The sequence below is a fragment of the Linepithema humile genome, chromosome 7 (assembly GCF_040581485.1).
Source record: "Linepithema humile isolate Giens D197 chromosome 7, Lhum_UNIL_v1.0, whole genome shotgun sequence".
NCBI classification, from domain to species: domain Eukaryota; kingdom Metazoa; phylum Arthropoda; class Insecta; order Hymenoptera; family Formicidae; genus Linepithema; species Linepithema humile.
Genome location: NC_090134.1, coordinates 3,094,765 through 3,115,984, shown reverse-complemented (window position 1 = coordinate 3,115,984; position 21,220 = coordinate 3,094,765). Strand labels below are relative to the sequence as shown.

The 21,220-nt window shown below is 40.1% G+C and overlaps 1 protein-coding gene and 1 long non-coding RNA gene across 3 annotated transcripts in view; one reads left to right on the top strand and one right to left on the bottom strand.

Annotated features, from left to right (window-relative positions):
- Nucleotides 1-21,220, bottom strand: part of LOC105668497 (uncharacterized) — a 238,541-nt gene that overhangs the window by 113,364 nt on the left and 103,957 nt on the right. Inside the window, exon 5 of the long non-coding RNA XR_001100114.2 lies at nucleotides 2,406-2,445. This is a non-coding gene — a long non-coding RNA (uncharacterized lncRNA). The remainder of the gene's footprint in view (nucleotides 1-2,405; nucleotides 2,446-21,220) is intronic.
- vn (membrane-bound neuregulin protein vein) overlaps nucleotides 1-21,220 on the top strand; it is a 309,296-nt gene that overhangs the window by 185,335 nt on the left and 102,741 nt on the right. The gene's annotated exons all lie outside the window — the stretch shown is intronic.

Below are 21,220 nucleotides of genomic sequence, written 5' to 3'. Positions count from 1 at the left end.
TTACAAAATATACGCCCGAGTAAAACCATATTCTTCAATAATCGCGCGAAATTACAAATGTTGCGGAAAATATTAATGAATTTCATTCATATTAGTGTTAAAAATGCAACGCATGGCTGAGATCCGCTTTAGCCCGGTTGAGATAAAGTATAATAAATCGCAACGATGGGTGCGAGTGAAATTAATTCACTCTTATAAACTGTGCATGATGAGTAAAATATGAGCTTCAGAACTATATACGTGAACCATAAATATTATAGAAGACATTAGTGGAACAAAATATCCTTTGCTATAACTACCAGGTGTCGCGAAGATACGCGCAGAACATCTGGGATTTCACGTCACATGCGGCAATAAGAAGAATGGCTACATTAAACTCTCCGAAATGTTATTTATACGCGGATTTTACTTTCGCAAGATGAAGAAATAAGGTTATTGTTACAGATTTCGCGCCGTCATTCCACGGTAATTATTATCGCCGATTCTAGCGTTAATGCGGGACACCTTTGCGGAAGACAAATCGCTCGCAATCCGCGCCGCTCGAAAAATCGATGCTCCCGATACGATCTCACCTCTATATACGGTTAGGTGAATAAATCACGCGCCACGACCGCCCTGCCCCCGGCGATCTGCACGTCGTGGAAGTACGTCCTCGTATTTTCCGTGTTTCCACTCACAAATCTCTTCCACTTCCATTCACGTTCCTGCCATCCCTCCCCAAAACGGAAGCACCTCGGAAGAACTTATTTCTCCGCCATGCCCAGGCGTGCTGCACTCATCTCGCCGTTACACTGAGCTGTATTCGTACTTACGTTTCCTCGCCGACTTCCGCCAGTTAATCGCAGGCAGCACACCGACCGAGGAAAGATTGTCGGTAATAAAATGTTCACGAATTAAGAAATCCGAGCCGAATTTTCAGACAACCGAGAAGCAGCACGCGCACATCATCTGTACAATTATGCTTAAAATATTTATGATCGACAGATACTACGCAATATTTTATATATCTTGTATGTTTATTGTATAAATAAATGCAAATTAGAGAGAAAATACGCGGCAACGTTGTAAAAGTACTGTAAACAAAAAGTAAAAATAGAATAAACAAATTCTACAATAATGAAAAAATATAACATGTATCTGATTTATCAATTTATCGTACGAAATGAAAATATTATCATTATTGTTATAAACAAAATGTCGCGATCTTACTTTTGCACAGACAAAATGCGCAATTATCGCGGCATTTAACATTAATCAAACCTCAATCACAAATACAAAATTTATTAAATTTCAAGCAACGATAGAAATTCGATGGCGAAATGAAGTGGTCATCGCATAGTGATTGCCGCTACGAGACTTTCATGTCGGAACGATAAATTTTCACAGTTTCATCTCTGGCGCTCATTAGCGCGTTTGACGCGGCCGACACTTCAACTTTTAATTATAATTACGCAGACAGGATTGCTGGGATAAAGAGCTTTTCATTCACGTTTATACAATGATGTGTATGGGCATGGCGACGGCGCCGCTTGCATAAAGCTTTGTGTGCGCGGCATGTGTGAATCGGAATATAAAACAATTCACACGGCGTCATTCAGGTTCCCGATGAATAATAATTCAACGACGAGTCGTACCTATCTGATCCGCTGCTAATTAATTTCGAACGCATCGATTATTCTTTTGTTTCGCCTCTCGTGTATCGGCGAACACGTGCGTACACACCGATATATCGCATGATTTCTCAATTTAACGATCACACAATTATCACGAAGACAGAATTGTGTGAGGTCGATTTTCATAGAAATCTAGAATAATCTCGATTTGCGAATCATAAACAAAAAGTCGTGCTTAAAAATCACGGATGCACTGCGATATATCGGCAATAATCTCGGCAAGCGCGCGACATCCGTTATTTCACGACGCTTTTACGTTCGTCCGATCTACGACGACAACTACCGCGGCTAAAATAAATGCTCGTTGCTTTCACTCTGACCAAGCCACGGCGCCAATATTTACCGGCAAACATTGGGCCAACGGCGTACAACGCGGCTTGAAATTTGCCGAACAAGGAAATTGAAACGCTTTGAGAGAGACGAGGAGAGTGCCATGGGCGAAGCACACATTCGTTCGCTTGTTTCACGGTCGATTCCAGATCAAGTAGATCGCGCAGATACCGAAGGATTTGTCGCTGGACGCGCGACTATGCAAGTATAGCAATGCAAAGCCGCTTGCAAAGTTTTGAAAGCCGCACTGATATTCGACCAGTCATTTATCATATGGCTCTGGACTACAAAATGAGAGACAGCAGGAAACAGTAAATACAACGTGAAAGACGTGAGATAATTTTGTTGAAAAAATATTTATATAGATAGATTTGTGCAAAAATAATGAATAAATTCACTCACCAAACGTTGTAGCACTAATCAATTACGTCTCCAGCTGAATCTAAAAAAATAATATATATTTTACTTATTAAATTATCATATAATTATTATCATTTCATGTATATTATTATGTACTATTTAATTATTCCATTTTACTTAAAACATAATTGTATGCAACAAATTGCGTAAATATCTGAAAATTTCAATAAGTATTCAAAAAATTTAAAATGTTTTAATAAATAGTAGAATTCTCTTTATAGAACACGTCAATGTATACATTATAAATTATGTATTCAAACTATTTATATATTAAAAAAGCAGCGAGAAAAATACTTTATTATTTTGTAACATAACTATGACCAAGGGAAAATAGTTTATATTGTTTTTCGATTGACTATTAGAATCCTCACGCGCGTGTCGACTACACTCTAATGCATTTCGAAAGCTATGTTTTTATTAAACATCAATCTGCGTCAACTGACGCCGGCGCATACGTAAATTCTATGCGGTCGCGGCGGGCAAATGCGAAAATGACGGATTACGCCGACGTGCTGGTCGTGGCGTAATGCGGCTCACGGAACAGCACGTCAGAATTCACGGCGAGATGCCCCGGAGGACCTTCGCGTACAGGATTCCGCGCACAGCGAGCGAGAAAAACGCTAAAACGAAGAAAGACGTCTAATCTCCCGAGCCTCTCTCTTTTCCGGACCATTCTCCGCTCTCGCGGAGTAAGACACATTGTTATTGGCACATCGCGTCGCGCGCGAGTCGTAATTCCACGGAATCCCGATTGTTCCCCTACGATTGGTAACAAAATCAATTATTGACTTCGACGAAACTCTCCAATGTTATATTTAAGCACGTTACCTGCCAATTGATTCTGGACAAATAAGAGTTATTATGCTCGAAAATGAACTCATACGCATGATGAGACATTTGTTTGCGTGACAAATTGATATTCCCCCAAAAAACACCATCAGAACTTAAATATTTAAATTTAATTCTCAAAAAAAAATTTTTTTAATACATATTTATCGGAAAATGAATTCTTTTTTTATATAAATCTACACTTGATCTTACATTTACAATTGTACAAAGATTGGATAATTTGATCGACAAGAGATTTGTTGAGGAATCATATCGAGTTTATAACATGCAACAAAGTGAATTATCTCGTTAAAATACAGCTAAAATCCTCTAAAGCCGTTCTCGTGTTACGTCATCGAGCTGTGCCACATAATGTGCTTGGCCAAAGCAACGTGGTTGCAGTGCGGCGCGGAAGTTGCCACGAGCTGCCAACTCTCCTCGAAACCTCTTTTTGCGGAAAATGCCGGATAATGCTGCACACGGCCCGGCTCGGCATAAGCCACACGATAATTTTTGCGAAATTTTTACACGATGTATCACGCCGGAACATCATTTGAATTTTGATTTACGTCGTTCATTTACGATACCACACAAGCGTTTCTAAATCCGTTAAGGCGAGACTGTATATAATTCCGGAGAATCTACTGTCCTGAATCCGAAAATTATTTATGGATGCGCTACTCCGGCCTCAAATTAATACTCTCGCGATCGTGTTAATGTTTCTTTATGCGCTTTATATGCTGGATTCTGCAATAATCGACTTAATTCATCAAAATGTAAAGCATGCAAATATGAAAAAGCAGAGAATAGAATGTCCTTTTGAAAATTTAATGCGTTGAACACAATTTGCCGACACGATGAGACGGCAAAGTGGCGTTTGCACGAGTGAAGAATCGTTTTATAACGTTACGCTATTTCATAGAGAATTTCACGTTTGCGTTTCGACGAACAATCGGTGCATCCGACAAAAACTCGGACGAACACCTCTGTGCACTTATTCGTTGCAAGACTGTTCAACGTTGTTGAATTATATTCGTTTCCACATCCGAGACCGGTCAGTACTTCAATATGCACTACTGCATATTCGTACGGACTGCAATTTCCCGAATTTTATATTCGAATTCTTCCAACCTCTCTGAATAAGCGGATATATTAAAAACGCGATTAAATTCAATTTTATTTTTTACGCTGATGTATAGAGCTGAGAGCTGTATAAATACATACTCCGAATGTTCACGTTTTAATATAAAAAAATTGCATAAATATAAACTTGAAATAATAATTCATCGGAACACACATAAATTTTTAATTCAAATTTTTTTTAATTTAAAAATGTTTACAAATAAATGAATAAAAATATTTAATAATATTTAAACACATGTATGCTTTTTAGTACAACGTTTATTGCTAAAACAAAATATAATAGACATAAAAGAAGTAAAAATTCTCGCCATCTTGCGCGTTTTTATGAAATCTCTAATTAACATGTAAATATTATTGTGTAATATATATGGACCGTGATAAACCGCATTACCTTCAATGTTTTGGAACAGTTACTCCACGCGTGTGAATTATCCACGCAAATTGCACGCAAATTCAACGCGCAACGTCGACGTTTCGACAAAGATCCCGGTAATAATAGAGGCTCGCGAAAGTGGGTCGAACGCCCGTTTAGCACACCAAACTCTATCCCTGTCTGTTAAATTATATGTTTTCCTGTATCCGGCGTCGACGTCCACCGGATACGCAGCCACGCTCGCCGTTAGAGTGTGAACTCTCTCCCTCTCTCTCTATCCTGCCGGACGACAGTCTCTCAAAAATGGACTCCTATTTTGCGTAAATCTGCATTCGCCGCGGCTCTTGGTTCGCGCGTGCACGGGTTCGCCGAAGCCGAGTTTCTAGCACCGACTTGGCAAATATAATTTATCGGAAAAACGCGGGAGATGGTGGCCGAGCGCGTATGCAAATGTGTCGGCAAAAAAACGCAGTCTCAAGCTGCAAAACTGCTCGAAAAGCGCTGTTTCGCCGCGAACATCATGGAGTATAAATGCCGTGAATATCTTTTGGACTTTTGCTTTTTATGATCGGTAATTGTTAAAATAAGATTCTTACTGGTTCTGCGATAAAAAATAAAAAAAGACTGGTTAAATTACTTTCAAATACAATAAGAAACAATTATAATTGTACACAAGATTGAAAGATATTGCGACAGCTTTCTTTAGTTTGACCCAAAGAAAGCATATTAAATTACAAAAAGTTTCTTCGTAAAATAAAATGTTTATGCCACGATAAAATATTTTTATACAAATTACGAATTTCTTTAATAAAATCAAATTTAAATTCTGTTTTCGAAAGAACATTTCTCCTTGAAAGTTTGGTAAATTTGTGCACCAAAACATATTTGTATATATGCATCGCTATATGTTATTTCAAAAAATTATTTCGCAGAATCGAAGAGATAAATACAAATTGCTGGGAAAAACCACGACGAATAGACGGTTTGGTTCATTTGATCGTGAGGCCATTGAGGATGACACCGATTATTTTTAAAGCCTCGGTTACCGTATGCGCGAGACTCTTTTCGACGACCTATTAAAAGTCGCTCCCTCTTTGCGCCTCGATCGGTGTAACGCGCCGGCAGAAATCGTTTTACGATCTTGTGAATCACACATCGCGTCTGCGCCGAAATTTCTGTTCGTTTCTGACAGCGCTGAGTGCAATCTGGCTCGGCTTTATTTTCTTAACTGTCATCTTGTCATTTCAAAAGTGTAATGGAGCCGACTAAAGTATCGTATTTTACAGCGCGGAACAAATCGCCATGTTAAATCGCACATTTGCTGAACGCGACAAAGCCGTGAAATAGGTGCAAATAATTCCTTCAGCCGCAGAGATTAATTAACTCTAATGGTGCAATTGTCGGTTGTGCAGCTGCAAATTGCTTAAACGACCCACTTGCACCCCTTAGGCGGCTTAGATTCTCTTGGCCTCATTATACACAGGGTGATTCATAGTTACCACATATCTCTTCAAATTATTCAATATATGCACGAATAAGTGATTATTCTAATTCTCTTTTAGAAAAACTTTCGCTCGAAGAAATGCCATTAATTAAGCCATTACATCGTTAACCATTTAATTCCATAGTTTCATAGTTCCATATTTCTTGCCGTATCAAATAAGTAGTTAAAGAGACGAGCAATATTTCGGAGAATCATCGCGTATTTAATTTTAACGTGAAAAAAATATAAACTGTCCGATCCAGCATGGAATACTCTACTCGTGTATAAAAAAATCAATATAGCGCACATCGTCATCATTCACTGCATCTCTTTAAAATTCATAAAGTTCCAAAGCTAGACTCTTTCACAACCTAAATAAACGAGCGATGAAACATTTCGAATCCGAGAAAATTTCACAAATCGCGAATGTTGTATTTTATTAGCCTTTTTATTAGCCTTTTTATTAGCCGACGCGAAAAACGTACACCGCGTATACGAGCGCGTATCAACGTGCACCCGACGACGACAAATTCGCGTCGTAAATATGACTGCAAAATGAATGGAGGATATTCCCGCGGAAACTGGTCATCGTTACAGCGCTACGCGTGACGAATTATCATCTGGCTACGTGGATTATCGTCCGGCGCCATATCCCGGGTGCTCCGAAAACCCGGGGGCGGCGGTGCAATTACCTAAAACGGGCAGCGTGTAATTGGACAAAGGAAATAAAGGCAGCGTTGTGCCAATCTCGGCGACCGCGCGCCGCAATGTAAAACAGCAACGGCGGTACGCTCGTCGTGAAAAAGTTACTCTAAACAAGCCGCGTCCAGTGTATAAGTACTGCGAAAATACATCGTATTGTTGTTTTGCGAGCGGCACGAACAAACGTACAAGCACCGCACGTTCTCGTATTATGTTTCGACTCTCAATGTCTCTCTTTCTCTTTCCGAAATTTGCACTGGTTAAACTATCTCCCGCGTATAGTTAACATTGCACGTTTTATTTTAATGTAAATAAAATTTGTAAATAAGAGGACAACATGAGTATTTATCAAGTTTTGTGTCAGCAAATTACACCCAAAATAAATAATGATAATGATAAAATAAGAAATTAATACAATAATATTACGCTCAACATTTTTTTTTTTTTTTTTTTTTAATTGTAATGTTGTTGAGACTACGCGTCCGTTGGTGCGGAACTTCGCAAAATTTCTGATATAGTGCACCGCGATAATCTACACGGGTCGAACTCGAGCTGCGCAACAAGCGCGAATAATTTTCAAGCGGGGAATTTTTTGAACGATACTTTAATAGCCGGCATCCGTAAGATCTTTCTCGAGAACAATGCTTATTAATTTAACACTTGGAATGCGCGAGGGCTCGGGAAAATTTGTAATGAGCTCCGGAAACGAGAAAATTATATATCTCCGCTGTTAAATATTAACGCGGGAACGGAAACGGGAGCGAAGTTCTACCCCGCGGGGTACTTTTGATTATATGCGCGAATAAATCCGAAGCTCGGCAAGCACCCTATTTGCCCCCTCCTCCTCCTCCTCCTTCCAACCCCTACGCTCGGCTACTTCCAGGAACTCGTTACATTGTTAATCGATCGTCAACTCGCGACGAGTTTCTCCGCGTGTCGCGAGCTGCCTGCAACATTTATGACACTCCCGAAATTCGTTAATGAACACATTGTGCTCCATCGTATAAACTTCTTACGCGCATTATGCCAGAATTTCAATTTATATCGGCGATAACCGCGCTGTATGTGCTATACGTGTTCAACAAGTATGAATAAGTCGAGTGATAATATTAAATAATATTATCTATTCGGACATTGGCGTAAGAGTTTCGGAATAAAATGAAAATTATGTTCTAAACAAGTTTCCAGTGAATTTAATTTTCCACGAGCTTTAAATTCCCATTTGCACCACAAACATACCACGACTTAACCAAATTGGTGGTGAACAGTTTCTGCGCGCTTCTTGCAAAAGGAAGCGTGTCGGAGGAATGGAAGGGCTCGCGCGCGAAAAAGAAAAGATCGAGCTTAACGACTAAATGAGCGTCGTGTACATGTACCAGCGGATGAAACAAACGTAGTTTTAGGATAATGGCCGGCGATTTGGACGGCAAGCTCCCGGATAACTTCGCTTGTGTCCTGGAAATCGGCCAAACGCGATTAAGTCGCGACTCCTGGCCACCGGCTAGGAGCCAGGAATGAAGAGTCAAGGACGAAAAAGAGGAAGCAAGACAGAGAGGTAGAGAGAGAAAGAGAGAGCCGGTCGAAAAGCGCGATCGAGAGGACCCTCTCTCGAGAGAGAGAGAACCGGCCCGGTTTTTGTCCCTCTCTCGTATCGTCTCGAAATTGCAAGGCGCCTTGGAAGCGATCCAAAGGCACGCCGACCGGCAATATCGACGAGTTTACCCCGATGAGAACGCCGCCGCGCGGAAAACGAGCCTTGAACCGCGAACGCGATGTGGATGAGATGAGAGTGCCAGGCTTCAAGGGATCGACTGGCGATTTTCAATGAACGGTCCGCAACGGTCAAGAGGCAACGGCGAGACCGACCGCTCGGTGACGTACTGCGGCACTCTCAGATAGGACTAAGATATTTATAAGCTGGGGAAGGAGACGTATAGCTAACATAGGGGATATCGATATTGGGAATTCGCTAGAAGGGCCCCTCTATCTTGGTGATTAAACTCTTGACCGTGCGGCTTCTCCTCGATTCGATCGTGAGTAATAGGCATCCTGCGTTGGGGAACTTCCGTATTGCTTTTATTTTTCAAGATATGAAAAATAATAGCATTGAGAAAGAAGTCTTTTCTATTAAGTTACTGTAAAGTATGGTTCTTCGGAAACGTAAGAATATATTAGAAATTCTTTAAAAACATAAAAAAATATTAATTATACTGAATTATTTGACTTGCTAATATTGTTTCTAGAAAATTCTATTGAAAAAGTCTGAAAGGTCTATATATTCATTATAAATATTTTAAAGAAAAATTAATTTGAGGCAACTAATTTAATATCACAGGACATTAAACCGATAAAAGATAACGCAACATTTTAATTAAAATAGTACATTTATAAATTGAAGTAATTCAATGAAAAATCTCACGGAAAGAAAAGAAATTTTGCAGGATGGAAGAGAGTTCACGAGCTGCTTTTACAACCACGTCCACACTTTTATTTGCAAAAAGAATAATCACGTTTATATGTTGCCGGGAAACGCGTAAACGCCGAGTGTCTGGTTAGACTCGGTCGACCCCATCAGTTTTAATTAATTATTAATTTGCGAACAAAGCCGCACTGATCTCCCCTGCAGCTATCTTTCCGTCCCGTCGACGGGAGTTGCCGCCCTCTTCCTCTTTGTCGACTTCGCCGGCGAGAGATTCATCACGAATATTAGCTGCCCTCCCGCCGCCGTGCGCCGGACAGAAATTTCTATTATGATCGTGACTCTCGTCTGCCGTACGCATGAGAAACGGATATTCCTAATTAATCGCTCGTCGCTAATTGCCGCCACCGACGCAGCACGACGCGATGTCCCAGCGGTCCCTTTTTCCCAGTTTCGGCTTCAGTCTCGCACGCGAAACTTCCCTTCCGCCTCGCTGAGTTTTCGTTACACCCAATGCAACTTTATGGCGCAATGTTGGCGACGCCGCCAGCAGCCGCCACGATGCGGGCTCAAATAAAGGGGCAACGCGTACAGTGCGGTATACGACGTGTAAATTACAACGTAAAGTCCGTAATTCGGAGTTCCCCGGACGAACGCGTTATTTAGTGGAAGCTGCACGGAGCGTCCCATCGGCGTTGAATGAAATTCTCACGGCAAACTCTTCAGCATATTTTATAGCGATATTTCCTTAACGAGAATTTTTATGAATACCTCATTATAGATTATATTTATTAAATATTGAAAATTAAACAATTTCAGCTTTCAGTTAAATTAATTTTCTGAAATCTAAAAAACATGATGACTATCTTATTGAAATTTCTTATATTTTTTAAAATGTTTAATATTGAAGTTTGAAAAAATATTGATTAATCTGTTATGTGAATGTAAGAGCTATTGTGAATAAAATAAGAAACAAGAAGAAAAATAAATTCTGTTACATTTTCGAATACACTAATACTGTCCATTAGGTAGGAGACAACCAGAGCTTTCTATCAATGTCACAAATAAAAAGCTACAAACAATGAATTAAAAAAAAAATTTATCTCAAATTCTACTTAAAGAAAAATATCGTTGACGGTTCTCGAAAGGTGCATTACAAGAACGAGAATCTTAGCGTAGACGTCGAAGTGATCGATCGATCTAGCTTACGGCTCATAGAAACGGATCGACGATCGTGAGGAGACATCTAGAAGGCGATGGCAGCGGGACGACGATATAAATTTACCGCAGCTTGAGGTTCTTACTCACGCATTTCTAAGCGATGTCTCGCTAGCGGTGCCCAACCCGCCCTCTCATCCCTCCTCGCGCACGTGTCCGTATTTATTTAGATTCTGCGGCAAGGTCCACCATTTCGCTTACCTCGGATGAGTCACCGTGCCTGATGAGTCAGACAGAGAGATATATACAGGGACGAGAGACGGAGCAAGGTAGAGCTGAAGTGATAGGTGAAAGAGGGAAGGAAGAGGAGAAGAAGGAGAAAAAGAAGGAGAAGAAGAAAAAGAAGAAGCTCATCCTCGACGAGAACTCGTGAGAAGACGAGACGACATCCTCTTCCTCCCTCCATCGCGATTCGGCACACTTGCCAAAACTGCTTAGATTTAAATCTGTCCCGTTTGGAAAAGCACCTCTGCCTGCGGATTCTCCAGAAATATTTCAACGATTGCGGGGGATATTTCTCGAGGGTTACACGTCGATTCTCTCTCGCGCCAACTGCCGCTTCTTTCTCGCGAGATTTGCCGGTGAATACCATCGTAAAAATTGCATTGTGAATCAATACAAGCTTTTATGCATCGCGTTGGAAGTGTATTAAGCTGACGTTATAGAAAAGTAGTAGAATAGGAAGATTACATTGTCGGGAATAAGGCAAGATCCAAGGCAAGGTAAAAAAGCCGAGATAAAATGATAAAAGAGAAGAAAAATAAATTAGAATTTATTTTTAAAAATTGAGTTAGTCAATAATAGGCTTATAATAAGAATAATTTAAAGAATTAATATAAAAAATTTACATAAATAGACAGTAAATAATCAAGTATTTTAAAAATAAAATGTATGTCTTGTGGAAAATATAAGAAATTATATTCGGAAATAATTTCGGAAATAAAATCAATAGGTTTCGTACTCGACTGCTTAGCGCTTGACTAGAATCTGATATAACATCTCTATTCTTTATAGAGAATATATTTCGTGTATCTCCAAAACAGCTACAAGTCTATACATTGTGTATGAAGTATTCGATCAAAGATATCGGAAGGGGAAAAGAAGGAGCATCGCGCGCGACGCATATGCCCCATCTGCTTCCTTCGTGCTTGCACCGGCGATATCTTTCGACGGGATCTTCAAAGATATATTGCCGATGATTCCGGCATTTTATCCGAAACGGTAAAGTTACTCCCTTCATCGACCGTATTTCGAGAAGCTGACGCTTCGAGAGAAGACGCCCTTTGCAACACGTCTCTGAGGGAGCTTCGAGTGGGCCCTTTGGCAGAAATATTGTCAAAGGGCACGTTACGCCTTTGATTTTGAAAACGTTTCGAGAGGGCCGCCCAATAGTCGGCAACTTCAGAGCTAGGTTGGAGAGGACGCGATTCAAAAACTGCTTTGTAATGCGATATCGCCATGCCATGCTGGTAAAGCGTTCGGTGCGAAGCGCGCCTTTCAGGAAAATTGGACCGCGGCGTGGCGGCGTAACGCTCGCGTTTTAAGCAACTGACGTGCCGTCTATTAAGGATTAACGGCGATTTAATATTCCATAGCTGCCGTAATCTTCGGAACACGCACGAACCTTTGAAAAGCGCTGACGTTTACGGCGCCAAAATTTCACTACACGCATAGAAACACACATTGCTCAAAACAATCATCTGATGAGACATTTAATATTTTAAAAATTTTGTCTCAGTATAAAGTAAAAAAGAAAAGTGAGCTTATTGCTCTTCAGAGAGTTAAACCTGAAAAAAATAACGACGCGATAAAACAAGCGAAAAAGTACGAAAGCCACAAGGCGTGCCATAATTCGTCGACGAAGGACAGTACGATCGCAACTTATCCGCGAGACGCGTATCCTGCAGAAATTTTTCCTCAAGGCGGAGGAAAATAGCGGAAGTAGGCGCAAATCCCCGAGGGCAGAAGGCGCAGTGGAAGTCTAGAACGAAGATGGACGTCGGGCGGAGGTGAAAAGGACCGATCGCGAAAAGTTCCGTGGTGCAAGACGGGATATACGGAGGGTAGTTCTTGACGAATCATGGTGTAAGCGCGATATATATCACGTGAGAGCTAAGACTTTCACGCGGCGAGAGGACCGTGTACCTTTTTCGGAGTGCTTCGATGGTTGAGGTTGAGGTTGAGGTTGGAGGTCGGCCGACCACGAGGAGAAAGAGTTGCGAGAGGAGACGAAAGAGGAGGTGAAGAGTGTACGGATGTAGAGTGGGAGCACTTGAAAACTCTCCAGAGGACTTCACCGTCGAACACTTCATCCTCGCTAAGAACCATACCGAATTCCTCGTCGTCTTTTCTTTCCCGCCGAGCGGCGGCCATCCTTCGGAGCCGAAGGGTGTCTGGGACTCTTGTTCTGATAGATCTGACATCGCGCCACCATCATTTGACCTTTCCTCGAAAACCGCTGCGGTCCCGCGACCTTGTGGATAACAAGAGATAAGCTTATCGTTAAGCTTTTCGCAAAACGGCTGATTAAATTGTGATGATAAGAACAAATATCTTCAGCCAAATAATTGTACGATTGCTTAGAAAATTATAACGCTATTCGCACATCTAAGGTTTATTTTTATAATTATATCATGTCTGACTCAATATATGTGTCTTGTTCTACTGAATTAGTTAAATCTAACTACTCTACACAAATTTGCACTTGTAAGAATTTTTTTACATATACTTTAATTATTACATTTCTACATGAAATGAATTATTCCTTATATAAAGCATAGAAAATATTCACATTTTATCTATAGAATTATTATATAATTATTGACGAAGATATTCTTTATAAACAAACAGACATTACCGATTGTGTTCAGAAAGAATCACATTTTCCGGTTAAATCAATGAACCGAGAACGACTGGATTGAAAAGCGTTCTCGCGAGATAAAGGTGTTTCTGCCTCTTTGCCAAGAACCGATCGGCAAATGGTGTAGATATAATAACGCAATATTGCGGGTCTTCTCATTCGATGAGAGTATAAGTTCCGGGAGAGACTTCCGTATCGTCGAGCGAGGACATCTTCAAAGGATCAAAGAAGAGCTTCTCGAATAATGGAAGGGGCCGTTGACAAAATTAAGGTATCCGCTACGGAGGCACAATGGAGAAAGGGAATTAAAAAGGGGTGCGTCGCGGTCTTTCCTTTCTCGCGAAGATACCCATGCGAAGATACCCTTTTACCTTTTCTCGCCCCCCGCCCTCCCCTTCATACCGAGACTAATCAATTAGCGTTAAGGCAGCTTTATTGCATCACGGTAAAACAAGAGAACGGAATGAGAACGAAGGACGAGTTCAGAGAGTTGTATCAGGATCGTGGTATCTGCGAATTAAAAAAAAAAGAAAGAAAGCAAGAGCACAAAAGCGAAAGAAAGTTTCACGATGTGCGCGAGTGATTATCTCCAAAGATACCAAGAACTAACCCCCGCCCGGCCGCCCCGCGTCTTCAACGCGGCTCTTCTTCATTTCTCTCCGTTATAAAATATTCAACGAAGCGCTGGAAACGCTCGACTGTAAAAGATAACTCCGCGACTCCGCCGGGCTCTTTCCGCGCGACACTTTGTGCGCGATGCGCGAGACGGGTGTTTCGCAGAAGAGTGCTTCGATGGAGGATAATTCGCGTAATTATACGACTGCTAACGAAGTGCTGGGAATCGCGCAGCTGCTCGCGGGAGCGTTCGACTTCCTTCGCGAACTTCTCTCTCCGACGGACATTGTGATGAGAGAAATTCGCCACAAGTGGTATCGACACTTTACCAAAGGATATTGTACTTTGTGAGCAATTTCTACGATATTGATATCGAAGCGTTTCAATGCTTTAAATGATAGCCATTTGTCCACATTAAGAACATATATGTATTGTATGTGTGAAATTGATCTAAATGCCACTCAAATGCTGTCAATAACTGATATTAAGCTTTCAATGTTTCAATCAAGTGAAGATATTTCAGTCATTTTGATTACCAACAATTTCTCAATATCGCGTGAAAAATGTGGAAAAAATAGGATGTTTGTTGTATAATAAATTAAAGCACATTATATTTTCATCTTTCTATCGATTCGTATTCCTAACACACACACACACACACACACACACACACACACACACAAATTAATTTTTGGTACAAATCTATCTCTCTTCAAATTATTATAGACACTGATTTGCCTAAAATTTCCATCAATATTTTAAGCACAAATTTAACGACGAGATTTACAAATATATTTATTCTGCATACATTTCACACTCTGCTCTATTCTTATCCGACTTCTCAGTCAGTGTCGCTCTCCGAGGCTCTGAATGGCCATAGTTGCGCCATTGATGGGTCACGGTATTTATAACTCGTCGTTAAGCTCGTCGGGAACATGCCGCGCGGTGAAGCTTTTGACTACCTGTGCTTGATCGCAAGCGCACGACAAGCTAATATTATTTCGGCGCCGCTTTGCCCCTTTAGGCTTGGTTCGTCGGAACGGAAAATCGCCCTTTAAGGTCGTGGCAGCAAAAACAGCGCTATAAATCAAAGCTCTTTTCCACTTCCGCTGCTGACCGGCGCCTTTGATAAACACAGCGAGAAGTCCAACCGCGAAGCTGAATATAGCGTACGAGAGAATTTCCTCGACTTTCGGGTGACTCGACTTCGAGGAAGACTGCGGAATTCCAGCTGGAATTTCTGTCGATCGCGCGAACAGCACGACGATTGATTTATCGTCGATGATCCCCGCGGCAAAGAGGGCCGCTATAGACTAGATTGCTCGATGCAACGGCGAACTAACAACTTTCATTTTATTAACCGTGATTCGCCTTCGTATAACGCTTAAAATCGCTTTAAAATACTCGCATGCGTTAAAATTTTGTAACATATAATACGTTATTGTATCTAAAAATCTAATATATATTTTTAGTCTTTTATTAAACAATAAACTGATTCATAACCTCATTGGGTTATTTTATATACAATTTTTCTAAAATTCTTCTAAAAATTCTAAAATAGCTATTAAAAATATTGAGGTATTAAACAAAACGTTACACAATGAAACGTAAACAATCACGGAATTTGATAAATTTGAAATTTGAAGTAAAAGCGTAAAGATTCTCGAATTCGAGCTGCGGCTGCTCGGGGAATTTGCGGCAATTATCGGAGCACTTTATCGCCCCGTGTGCAGACAGCAAAACTTGCTCGACTTTCGCGTCGCTCGGGGACCGGTGCGATGCCGCGGAGATTCCAGTAGGAAAATCCGTGCGGCTTAACGAGGCACCGCGACAAGAGTTGGCCTCCCATCGGAATACGATCCCGACCATTCCTCAGGAATATCCCCTTGGGCTGCGGCGGGGATGTTTTCCCCTCTATTCTCCGCGGTCTATCAGTTTAGTTCCGTGTTAGTCCGCGAAACACGTCAAAACTTCCATAACACGCAGTACATCGCGCAAACACGAATTTTGCACCGCGGCACCGATTCTGTAAAACTGATTGTGAAATAATAATGCGCGTATTTCCATTGAAATTTTTTCCTCTTTTACAGCAGCGGAAAGTTTCGCTACTGTAAATCGATTCGTGCGGATTGGAGTGTTTCGCTTGACAGACGAAAGAGCAAACGGTACTTTCTGATGCAGCGCTGTTTCATCCGAATACCAAAAATACGCAATTCGCTTGCCAATAAAATGATAATCACATATAAATGTAAAATCTATGTACAAAAATTAATAATATTCCACAGGTATTTGAAATAAAAAGGAAAACTGTGATTATATTATTCTCTTATCTTATTTTCAACTAAAATAAAATATGCATTACAATATTACGATCGTATATCTTTATATATTGTTTTAGGACTTTTGAATAATAATGTATGTGGTTAAGTATTGATCAGACATTACGAGAGAAAGGAGGAAAGAGAAAAATTATGACGGAGGAACAGAGTATACCCTTGGGCAAAGGAAGAGACACGGCCCTGGAGTGTCGCACCTAAAATTAGAAATTGCACCCGAGTCGCGTCGGCGGTTACTAAGAAGCGTCGCGTTGTCTAGCCGTGGTTATTCATATTTTACTAACGTAACTGATCCGCAATCAAGACGATGATATTCTCTGAAATAATAGCGTGAGTCAACGACTAGCAACTTGCTTCGCGAAGCCAGAAAAAAATGATAGAACAAAGATTTAATTTTAACAATGTACTACGTACTTACATATTTTATTGGGTTTTCATATATTATAAGAGTGAAAACACTCGAAATAAGTATATTAATCTTTAAGCGTCAAAGCGTAAGCTTTGAATAACTTGCGCTAATGAAGCAAAAAGTTCTCGCTAGCTGACAGCAGAATTAAATTTCGTTCTATAATGCAATCGCGTGAACATAAATTATACGATGTTGTGAAATAATTTGCATTTATCCCGTTAATTTTTAACTTTTCCGTTTACCATCTTTGGGAAAATTTATGATTAAATATTAATTAAAACCGGGATTATTTAAATATGAAAGTATCCATTCGACAGCAACGTGTGTAAATTTAATTCGGAAAATTAATCATGAATAATACAGCAAATGTTGCAAAGTCAGAATGCGAATTTATTTACGTTGATGTTCATCGACTATCAGAGCAAGTGATAAAGGTAGACGAGTGGTCGGCCATTATTTCAAACCGCTAGCAAAATAAAAGAAAATTGTTGTCAAGCAAATTCATTAAATTACGTTCGCGGAGAGCATGGAAAATCTGAGTATTCCGTTAAAACTATTCAATCGGCACGTGTACAGAACCTATCAAAAATCACGTACGTTCGTCGTCGCTATGTTCTCACAACGCAGTAACATTCAATTTTCAATACGTTTTCACGAACTGCAATTTTGTTAGAACAAAAATCACAAGAAGAAACGACACGATTAAATTTAAATATAATCGAAGACAATTTTTTTCTTTTTCTATTTCTAATTCTAATCCAAGCAAAGGATTACCTAATTAATTAAATCACCGTTACACTAATCCGATATCGATAGAGATCCGATTTTTCTTTCGATCTCTGCTATCTGCAAAGAGCATACGCTACTCTTGACATATCGCGCGGGCATAGTGGAGCTAGTATTAAATGCTTTCTGCCACATTGAAAACGATTTCCACTTATCGATACAATCGCCCTCGGGGGAGCGTCGATAAGACGGAACAGATGGAAGGATACTGCGCCTTCGCGCAGTATGGACGTCAATGTGCAAAAGGAAAAAAGTCGAGCATACGAAAGACGAGGAACCGGTGCTGAGGAACGACAGAAGAGTCAGAAAAAAAGAGTAGGAAGAAAGAGAGGGAAGGGGAGAAAGACAGAGAGAGGGGGATTCTATTCAACCTGCAGAGGCATTAACACAGCGAGGCAAGTCACCCAAAAGAAAACCATTAACTACTCCTACAGGATAGAAGAAAAACAGACTTAGGGGGTCGAGGAGAGGATACGTAGGAAGATTTGCTTCCCCTCTCCATCTCTGCCTCTCTATCTCTCTCTCTTTCTCATTCGATATCTCTCTGTCCCCTTTTCCTTCCCTTTCTCTGCCTCCGTTCGTTCAGTCCGTCCCTTTGTAAATGTATCTTCCTTTCGCCAGTCGCTGCCGGTTTCCACGACATGCCGTTTCCATTACAAGACTGATAGTTCTGCCGTGCCGTTCGTAGTGACGTTCGCCATTAGGAATCCATTTCCTCGGCCGGTCAATCGAATTGCAACATTCCGCGGCATTTGGCGCGACCGTCGCGGAAGCATGAGGATGAGAAACTTCTGCCTGTACAACAGGGTACATCGATGTACTCACAACAGGCGATACATTTTCTATCTAGTCCTGACAACTTAAAAGCATTGCCGAGAGTCGCGGAGATTATCAAGCCCGCTGCAGAATTACAGTCGATGGACGGTTATAAAAGGATGAAAGCGTGCAGAAAATATCGCTCATTTTAGATTAATAGCACAGGGCTCTTTAAGAGTAACGTTGAATTCTTAAATTTATTTATGAATCATTGGATCAGATGATGTTTCTTTCATGATGAAAAACAAAAATGTATGGTAACGAAAAGCTTACATTGTTAATTAAAATCCAGACACTGTTATTTTACAATTAATATTTCATATCAATTTCATTCTACTTAAATCCAATTTACCAAACAAATTTTGAATTTTGAAATCTAATTTATATTTTACACATACAACTTGCGGGTAATTCGCGATAAGAGCCTTAATATGTCCGATTCAAAATAAAATGTTATCGTAAAAAGTATTCAGTAATAGCATTCGCGTAGATCAAAATTCGTTTCCGACTTTGCGATATTTTTCACGATGGCTTTATCTCGGCTTTATTTAAAGTGGTGCTGTCGCTGCAGCATATCTTCTAGCAACGATAAAAAGAGACAGGGAGCAAACGGCGGAGAACGCAAGAGGCAAATTAAGCGTAATGCTCGCGTCGCAACGCCGACGTTGCTGGTAGAAATTGGCGTGCGAACGGCGGCCGCAATTCGCGGCAAAATGTCCGGCGGCTCGACATTTTATTTCCCTCTTCCTTTTGTCAGCCCGGTTTTTTTTCCGAACAGCCTCTGCTCCCACTTCCTTCCTTCCTTCCTTCCTTTCTTCCTTCCTTCCTTTCTTCCTTCCTTCCTTCCTTCCTTCCTTCCTTCCTTTCTTCCTTCCTTCCTTCCTTCCTCCTTTCCTTTTCTTCCTTCCTTCCTTCTTTTCTTCCTATCCTTTCTTGTGTTCATCTTCCACCTCACCGAAAATCCAAGCGGAGTGAGAAAAAAGACGGCATCATCGGAAAAAGGCGAGCGAGTAACAAGAAACCTAAATACGGTAATAACCGGTGTCTCGTGTTCGGGATTGTGGAACGACATCCATTTTACGTTCGTACGCGAAACTCACGACAAAGTAGCCATAATTATTCGCATTTGTAACTACTTTCTTTACGGTAAGTAAAATTCCGTGAAATATTCAAGAACTTTGAGTCTTTTGACACGCGGAGTTGGAAATGCTTAATTTTATACAAACAGCCCTTGTATTAAAAAGTATCTTTTCAGAAAGTTCTATTCTTTTTACAATGCACTCAACCCATTGTATTATAGTTTTCTATAAAAAGCTTCTATCATTTTTCTAAAGATTGATTTGAATGACAAATATTCAATAATTTGTAGAACGTTAAGATTTTTCAGCAGCTTCGTCAAGCGCAATTTAAAATATAACAACCTTAATCATAATTATGAAGCATCTTTAATAAATTATAGCAAACTAATCAACGCATGCAAACTAAAGAGTACGGAAATTGTTTACTGAAGTCTGACGAAAATTACTTTATGTTGAACTTGTACCAACAGATCTTTCCCTCTCCTCGCATTTACTTTTTAATGGTAATCTCGCCGTCTGAGCTCTCGTAAAAATTATTTAATTTGAAATCCTGATTCAAAAAATAATTTACTAGAAAAATCCATTAGGTTAATCATATGATAATCAATTCGCACTTGTCTCTTTGTTATCGCGAGTTATCACGCAGCTCGCGAAGTTTGCGAAGTGTATTCACTTAGGATCATCGCGAAATCCATTCTTAAGACTAATACCACCTAAGCTTTGAAGTTACTGTCTAATCCTACTACCACCGATGCAACTCAACAGAACATCGGAATATGCAGATATAATCCAAAATCTTCCTGCGATTCTACAATATAATTCAATATGTGTCATTTCTTAAATTAAATATACAATATATAATTTTGTTGTATTTCATATACAGGATATTCAGTAATAAGAACATATGATTAAAGACGATGCTTCTTGTTGAAAATTGAGAAATAATTTTTCTTTACAAGAAAAAAATATATAAATAAAATACTTGAATTATAAATAATTAAAAAGAAAGGAATTGATTTTCAAAAGTGCGAATAAATGGCAAGCTTTTGTTATTTCTAAGTTAATCTTTAATTTTTTAATATTTACGCCTCAATAAAAGTACTTGCAACATCGAAGAATGCGAGAAGAGCAATGTGTAAATAAATTGCAATAAGAGCAATAATCGTTTTACAATTAGGTTTCGATTGCAAGCTTTGTCCTGTTTATCAAATGTGGCTATTACCAATATCGTATATTAGAGATATGTAAATAACAATCAATAACAAATATTATTACTAGCATCATATTGCTCATATTAAATCGTATGTAATATCATCAAATCGTAATAATTTATTATTATTCAGTGTTGAAATATTAATAATGCCGTATGACGCCATTTTCATTTGGAAATCTCTCAGTCGACTGCAGAATCGATGACTACCATCAACTCCCGCGTCATCGGCAGAGATATCTCGCTTTTTGACGCTTAAGTGCTTAAATCCGAGTGGCGTCTCTAAAGCTCCGCGTAACTTTCGACAACTTCCAGCCGATAACTTTGTACACTCTCCCGCTCATCGCGTTCGCCGCGTATCCGGGAGCGATATAGTCTGCGTTTGATCCCGGACGAAGAGGCTCCGCAACTTGCGCGAATCAGCAAACGGAAACTCGGAATAGCCCGAAGAGATTTGAACGACTCGGGACTCCGCGAGAGCCGAAAGTCGTCGCGTCGCCCTCGCGGGATTTAATTAAAA